A 7,315-nucleotide genomic window follows, 5' to 3' on the forward strand; every position below is an offset into this window, starting at 1 on the left:
ATCGATGAACGGGATCCCCGCCGCTCTCGGCCGAGCTCAATTTAAAGCCGGTAATGAAACTTCGAGATAACATGCTAAAGACAACAATAAAATTCTGGAACCCGACAGTCGCGCGCGGCTTGGATAAGTCGAGATAAATCTGGTCGCATCTCACGTCACAGAAAAACTGATAATGCGGCGTGCCGACCGCTTTAAGAATGATCAAACAAACAAGAGCAAGCTTGACGGCATTATTCTAACCACACAATGCTGGTACTTAAACGCGGACAGGTGCAATACTCTTATAAGAAGCAGCATAGGTGTTATGGTTACCTCGCACAACTTGGAGTTATCATTCGCATTCCAATCTTTATTTACGCCTCCCATACTTTTCTCCGTTCCTTATTCCGGGGAAAGCGAAAACGGCGCATGCCTTTCATTGTCGGGCCGGCACACAGCGGTACACAACACCCTGGCATGTGGATTTTTGCGACTGAACACAGTTCAATCGCCCAGCACCTGACGCACAACATCGCAGCTTCGCAAACTTCCCAACTATGCTGCTTTACCAGCGCTGGAAGTAACGGGCGCAGCAAGCGATTCGCCCCAATATGGCTACCGCGGAGCAAAACGGCGGCGCGGCGCAGGCCGATAGGAGTCACTACCCTGTACGGGGGCGCGCTACATCGAGGGCCCCTGTAACGGTCATCCATCGGGGTCCCACTGGCTTGGCGTATGTGTATTATAAGAAAGCACGCCTAAGTGTAATGTGCAATAAAACACGTTACGAAGCGTTATTTTGTACATTTTCTTTTCTTTTTAAGTGCCAGTTATAGACTATATATGCTGAGAAAATTGTTAGGTATGTATAAATGGGCATCAAGAAAGCGAACAGGTGTCCAGGCAACTGCTACTCTCGGCGGTTTGTTGTACGTTAAATTACCACCCGATGTAAAAATGACGACTGCAAAATGAAGCTAGACACACAAATTCGAAGCAGCCAAGCACCTATGGTAGACCCTTAGGCACGTGACAGTATGGTGGAATCAAAGAAAGGCTCATTCCGACACATGTTAGTGTAAGATGTGCAACGTAAGTGTGGGTGTATCACTCTAAGAACGCGCAGATATGGATACGCCGTTTTATTCTTCACAGATTGTAACCGCCAAATCCATGAAACTTCCACTTTTCGCGTTCAGTAAAGGCTCCTGCAGCTTAATCACCTCGAAAGAGCTTGGTCAGCATTTATTGATTTGGTGCCTGTAGTCTATCCCGTATTGTTGCGTCGATTTGAACTCCTGCGTGGTCTGAAACCCGCATTAGCTGTTGTACTAGTCATTGGCTCAAATGTCCTCTTTAGTCATAAATAATTAAGTGCCCATCAACAAACCAATTGTTAATTTTCAGAAGCCGTTATCGCGTCCATCATTTTTATTCATGCGTGGTTACGGAGTTTCTGCCAGGGTGAGCCTGTCGTTACGAAGTTGTGCACACGTAGCAATAAAGTTAGCCCGTTCAGGCAGTTTTATTATGTATACTAGAGTGTGCATTCCCGACAATGGAAGTGGTATATCAATAGTGTTTGGATGTAAATTATGTAATTCGATGCGACGACCTAAAACTACTAAATCACGTGATTGTTTCGAGGGCAGTTACGAGAGTACAGGCGGTTATTGAACAGACACGAGTGTCTGCAGATACGCACACCGTGCGGACGCTACAGATAGATAGATCTCCGCACCGAAACCACGACGGGAGCACATCGTGGATCCATCAGCGTCATGCCTTCTTCGTTATTTCAACGTAATCATTCGTCGTGATTCAATCGTGATTATGAAGCTGTTGGTGCGTTATTGTCGTCCTTCGGCCGTCGTCATACAGTCATCGTTGTTCATTATTGCCATACCATCGTCGTGATGTCGTTGTGGAAGTTCCTTCGTCATTATAAGTTTCTTCATCCAATTCGCTTCATTCCGTCATCATTACGCCATCGTCGCGCCGCCGTTGTCTCGTCATCTAACGTCATTCTCGTGCGATTCTTGTCATGCTGAAGCCTATATCACGCTACCCACGTCAAATACCCTCGTCATCCAGCTTTGTCATCCAATTCTCGTCATGACGTCGTTGTCACGTCATCGTCACCAAACAGTCGTCGTCACACCATCGTCGTCATCCCATGGTTATCGGGCCATTGTCATCACACCACCTTGGTCGTTCCATCGACGTCATTTCTTCTACGTCATTTTATCGTAATCAAGCTGTGATTATGCAATCGCAATTAATGTCCCGTTGTCCGGCCATGGTCGTCAATGCATCGTCGTCTTGCATTCGCTGTCATATCGTCGTTATGATGCCGTCGGTGTTGTTCCATTGTCATCATTCCATCTTCGTCATCAGGTTCTCGTCACACAGTCATCATCCTCACGCTGTCTTCGTTATACCATCGCCATCATTTCATAATCGTCATCCCATTGTCTTCATACCCCCATACCGCCTTCTGTTGCGCTAGTGTATGCTTAGAAAACCGGCGAGCACTCGAGCAGCGAAGAGCGTAGTAGTTAACACGAGAATGCACGAAAACGTCATTTACACTGAAATGTCATAGACTAAGTAGTACCTTCAGATTCCCATGCGATATGGCGAGCTCGAGATCTGTAGTGAAAACGCCCCGCTCCACAGCTTGTAACCGTCCGGTGAGTTCTACCTGCCACAATAAACTGTGGCAGTTCGGAGTATTTCACACTAAATATATTTAGCCTTCCGTTTGACCGATACTTACGTGATAATGATTATTCCATTTATACTGATGTGGCGATGCACACTACGTTTGCAGTGCGGTTTTCGGAGAAAGAACGAAACCTGAATGAAGACCGCACACGGTTCCGAACCTCTTCGAGACTGTGGGTTCCCAGTGCTTCTCCCACATTTCTTATCTGCGGTTATCTTCGTAACACTTAATTGAGAAGTAGAGCTCATTGTTAAGGGCCGTTTATAGTCCGACGTAACGCGCGCGCGCGCGCGCGCTCGCGCACGCTACGTTACGTTGGCGAAAACAAGTCCTTCTATAGTCCGACGCACTGCAGCGCCGACGTAACCGGCGGCTGCCAGCGCGCCCCGACGAGCTCGGCGCATATTTGGCTCCTGCTCCATTCGCGCGCCGGCGCCGCCAACTGCGTCGACCCACAATGCATTGCGCGCGAAGAAAAAGGCGCGAACACAACTCCGCTGACGGCTTTTGCGGACGGCGCGCGACTTGGCGAACCTTCTGCGCATGCTCCGAAGATAGCAGCCTACGGCGCGCGCGTTGAAGTATAGAGGGTATGGCATCTCGGCTGGCGCAACGCAACCGACGTAGCGTGACTGACCGCGAACGACGCTCGCCCGCGCGCTGATAACGTCGGACTATAAACGAGCCTTTAGTGCGTCCATTCTTCGCCACGAAACGAAAGCATCTTTACTCTTCTTTTAATGCTTTTTATTTGTCGCGGTACTTTTCTTCTTCTGACAATGTCTTCTATCGGTCGAAACGGAGTGTTAGCCAGTACCTTCGACATGCACCAGCATCTTTATACGCATATGTATACACATCAAAATTGACAACCCATCTTGTTTCTTCGTGTCAAGCAGGTCAGAAAAATACTGAGCTCCTAACTAGATGATATTTGTTTCATTTCTTCTTTTCTTTTTATGTATAACAATAAGGCATCGCCTGGCAATTGCTACTTGCTTGCCAATCGGTACTCATCCAGCCATTCTAAAGCTAGTAACTGTAGGGGATAGTGGCACTTAGCACCAACAACCAGGAGTCAGATGCACAGCCGCTTACCTAAGTTAGGCGATACTAGAGGACAAAGATTTGTTGAAGACATGTTTGCCCGCCTGCTATCGGTTAGAACATCCTTGGGAACACCAATAACGTTAACAGATATTTCCTTTTCTTTTTCACTTGAGTTGATGACCTCCGAATGCCAAGGAAAGTGAAGCGAAGCCCTCTGAAAAGTAGCAGCCAGGGTAAGTAAAAGAACTACAGCCTGACTGAATGGAGGTTGTGGGGTGGGAGGGGGAGGGGGGGGGGGAGTAGGGTTCACAATTTATGAGTCCGAGGGCAAATAGCTTAATGTAGTAGTTAACTCTTGGACGGAAATGGGCCTCCTCCGTTGACTACTTAACATTGCCCTTAATTTATTTCTTTGTTATTTTTTATTAATGTAAAATACCTCAGTACACTGTGCACAGGCTTTTACATAAGGGATGGGTGAAAAAGTGAGTTGATGTTGAGAAAAAGTGACTAAGTCGCGGCTTCAATTTTATAACACTCTGCCTCGAATGAAGGCATATACAAGAACGAAACACGCACTGCAAAAGCTTCTGCTTCAAAAGCTAACGTGATATAGATCACGCAAGCTTGCCCCAAAACAAGTCCTCTTGAAATCTTAGAGGGAGGTAAGCCTCGTAAAATGGCAGTATGAAACAATTTCGCGAAGAAAAAGATCGTATATTTAAAATAATTTACTTACAAATGCGAGCCCAAGTTCAATTCATGCTACAAGAACAACGCATGCGCAAAGCAACTCTCAGAACTTCAATAAAATATGGACAGTTGGGGTGCACATCCAACAGTTTCGCTCACACTTCAAGTGTGCGTAAATTTAACGCTAGTAATTCTACGACAGCACAATTGGGGGAAACATAATTGCTAGACGCGCTGCTTAAACGCTTTACAAGAGACAGCATAAACAAAGACATTCGAGAAGTGTGGACAGTCCCATAGATCCCAGCGGCCGAGTAAACCTTCATGGCCAAGTTGGCTATACCGAACCAATCGACTGGCGATGAAACCTGAACCACACTTGTGGTTTTGGGCACGCGCATTTTGAACCCTAGCTGGAACGCGTTACGCCGGTGGCACTTATCGGTGCGGCATTTGTTTTTGCTTGTACTGCTCAACGGCGCGTTCTCCTGGTGAGGAATCTTTTTTTTTTTTTTTACAATGAAATAAATATGACTGCGAGCGATCTTTACAAGCCCCCATAGAATATGTCGTCTGTGCCACATGCAAATTCATAAAGTAGACGCAAGACGCATTGCGAAATGAGTAAATATTTATTTTGCTCTTTATAAATGCTCGTTCCAGGCTTTTGGTGCGCTCATCCAATGTTGTGGCACGAGGTAAGCAGCAGTAGTTTCCGTATGAAGCTCCTCTGGATGGCATCAGCTGAAAAAGTAAATTACAAGCATGTGTGGTGTCGGTATTTAGAACTTACAAGGAAATTGCGTGAGAGGCGAAACGTGTGAAAGTGCTGAATGGGCGACATTGCAAATAGCAATTCACTTTTACATACATGGCGTAGAATCTACCCGACCCATCCCAAACAACACCGTACATAATATATGACGAAAACATCCGATTTCCAAGCATTCCCTCATTACCGCGCCTTATTTACTGCACTTAAAGAGCACAAGCATGGTTGACTGCACGTTTTCGACACAACTGGGCCTCAGCCGACACGATGGTACGCTGCGTACACTGAGGTCGCCACAAAGGCTCTCAGCTAGACTATGCTGGACGCTGGCAGAATTCCTTTTACTAGCACTCAAGACAAATGCGTGTGTGCAAAGCCTGTTTTCAGTCACTCAAAAGACGGAATTTTGAAGTTACAAAAACCTAGTTTTTGAGCTCCTAGGCGTTATCTTTTCCACGTACTGCCGGCGCAGGCAACCCACTCCCATGTTATCACTATTGACAATCACTCGTCGTGTTTTCGACAAGCGTGAGTACCCAAAGAAGCTATGCGTTGCTGGGAGCGTCATAAAAAGCGTCACAAACTTGGCCTCCTAAGATTTAATCAACACGAAAGTGGGTGCGTGACGACGGCCGAGGTTCGTTTCGCTAACTATGTCACAACGCCGGGTGCGGGTGACCTGCCCCAAGAGGGTGACAAATAGTACCGAAATAAGTTGGGGGCCAGGGAAACGTTACAAGCTTATCCCATGAAGATTCAAAAGGCGCGAGACTAACTGCGTCACAACGACCAAGCCGTTTTTGGCAAACTGCGTCACAACGCTCTGTGCCGTAAGCCTAAATTGCTTGAAATGCAGTGCAGTCTGTCAAAAAAAAAAAAAAGAAGCATTCTCACCTTGCCATAGTCCAAAAGCACTGTGGTGCCTTGTCGAAGTGCAGGAGGAACGCAAGAATACGCCTAGGGTCCAAGCAACCAGAGCTACATCCAAATAGAAAAAAAAACAGACCGACGGGTCGTCGAACAGGCGAAGGCTCACATGCGCATCCGCCCTCGCGCACTTCGGTGGCGTGTCGGCCGCATGGCGCATGCATCTGGCGAGTCGTGCGCGTCATTGGCTGGTCGCTAGGTAACGCTAGAAAAATAAGTCGCATAGTACAAGTTCGCCTATGCGCAAAACTTTTTTTTTTACTTTTAGCGGCTAAGAACAAAAAAAATAAAACGTCTGTTAAGTTCATTTTGCACCATCTCTTTTTTTTCATGCTCGCGTGAGCTAGCGGCTGGCATCGATACTAGCGTGACGTACATACTGTTGCCAGTTTTCGCCGAGTATCAGCTCCTACTGAATCTTTTTTTATGGGGACAGGTCAACGACAGCTGCGACTGCTGCTGCGTAGACGCGGCTGAACGCGGTCGCGCGGGCACTATATTGAAAGCGACCTGGAATGGCTACAGTGTAGATGCGCCGATGGCCCATAGCTTCGTATGCGCTCTGCTGTTGCCGCTTAGTTTGCGTTGAAGCGAAAGGCAGCACAACGGGCAATTCCCACGCTCTTGCTGCCGCTCCCTCGCTCCAGAGTTTTGACAGCGAGTGTCCGCGGTCGTTGAGTGAGATGTTTTTACGTTTGCCTCTTAATGTTTACGAGTTGATAAGGCTGATAAAACTACTATCCTTACTTCGTATAGCAGCCTAATAATTTGTTATCGCAATCGATGCTTCGCTCTTCGGGTGAAACAGACTTTTCATAGGCTCGCACGCGCAAACGGTTAAAATACAGAAAAAAACGTGGACCTCTTTCTTAAGCTTCTTTTTGTCACCGCGAGGTGGCGTCATATTGCAGAGGAGCCTTTCCATCTTCGTCCCGACGGTTACAGATGCGTTTCATTGAATGGGATCGCAGCTGTTTCCTTAGCTGATGCTAAGAACCCAATGATGCCCAGAATTGGAGCACACACAATGCTGGTAGAAAATTAACTTGCTTGATCTTCGTGCACGTGGCTTCAGATTGTTGCGGCTCTAGTTACGTCGCTTTATGTATTTTTAATTTTGAAGCAATAAGATTTTTCTAAGCGCAGAAGGCAATAAAATCCCGTCC

General features: G+C 46.9%; 1 long non-coding RNA gene across 1 annotated transcript; it reads right to left on the reverse strand.

Moving 5' to 3' along the window:
• Positions 1-5,067: 5,067 nt before the first annotated feature.
• On the reverse strand, positions 5,068-6,456 carry LOC126545587 (uncharacterized). Its single transcript, XR_007602396.3, has 2 exons — positions 6,117-6,456; positions 5,068-5,194 (listed from the first exon to the last, which is right to left on the reverse strand). It is a non-coding gene; the product is annotated as an uncharacterized lncRNA (long non-coding RNA).
• Between the last annotated feature and the right edge of the window lie 859 nt (positions 6,457-7,315).

This window comes from Dermacentor andersoni, chromosome 3 (genome assembly GCF_023375885.2).
Source record: "Dermacentor andersoni chromosome 3, qqDerAnde1_hic_scaffold, whole genome shotgun sequence".
NCBI classification, from domain to species: Eukaryota; Metazoa; Arthropoda; class Arachnida; order Ixodida; family Ixodidae; genus Dermacentor; species Dermacentor andersoni.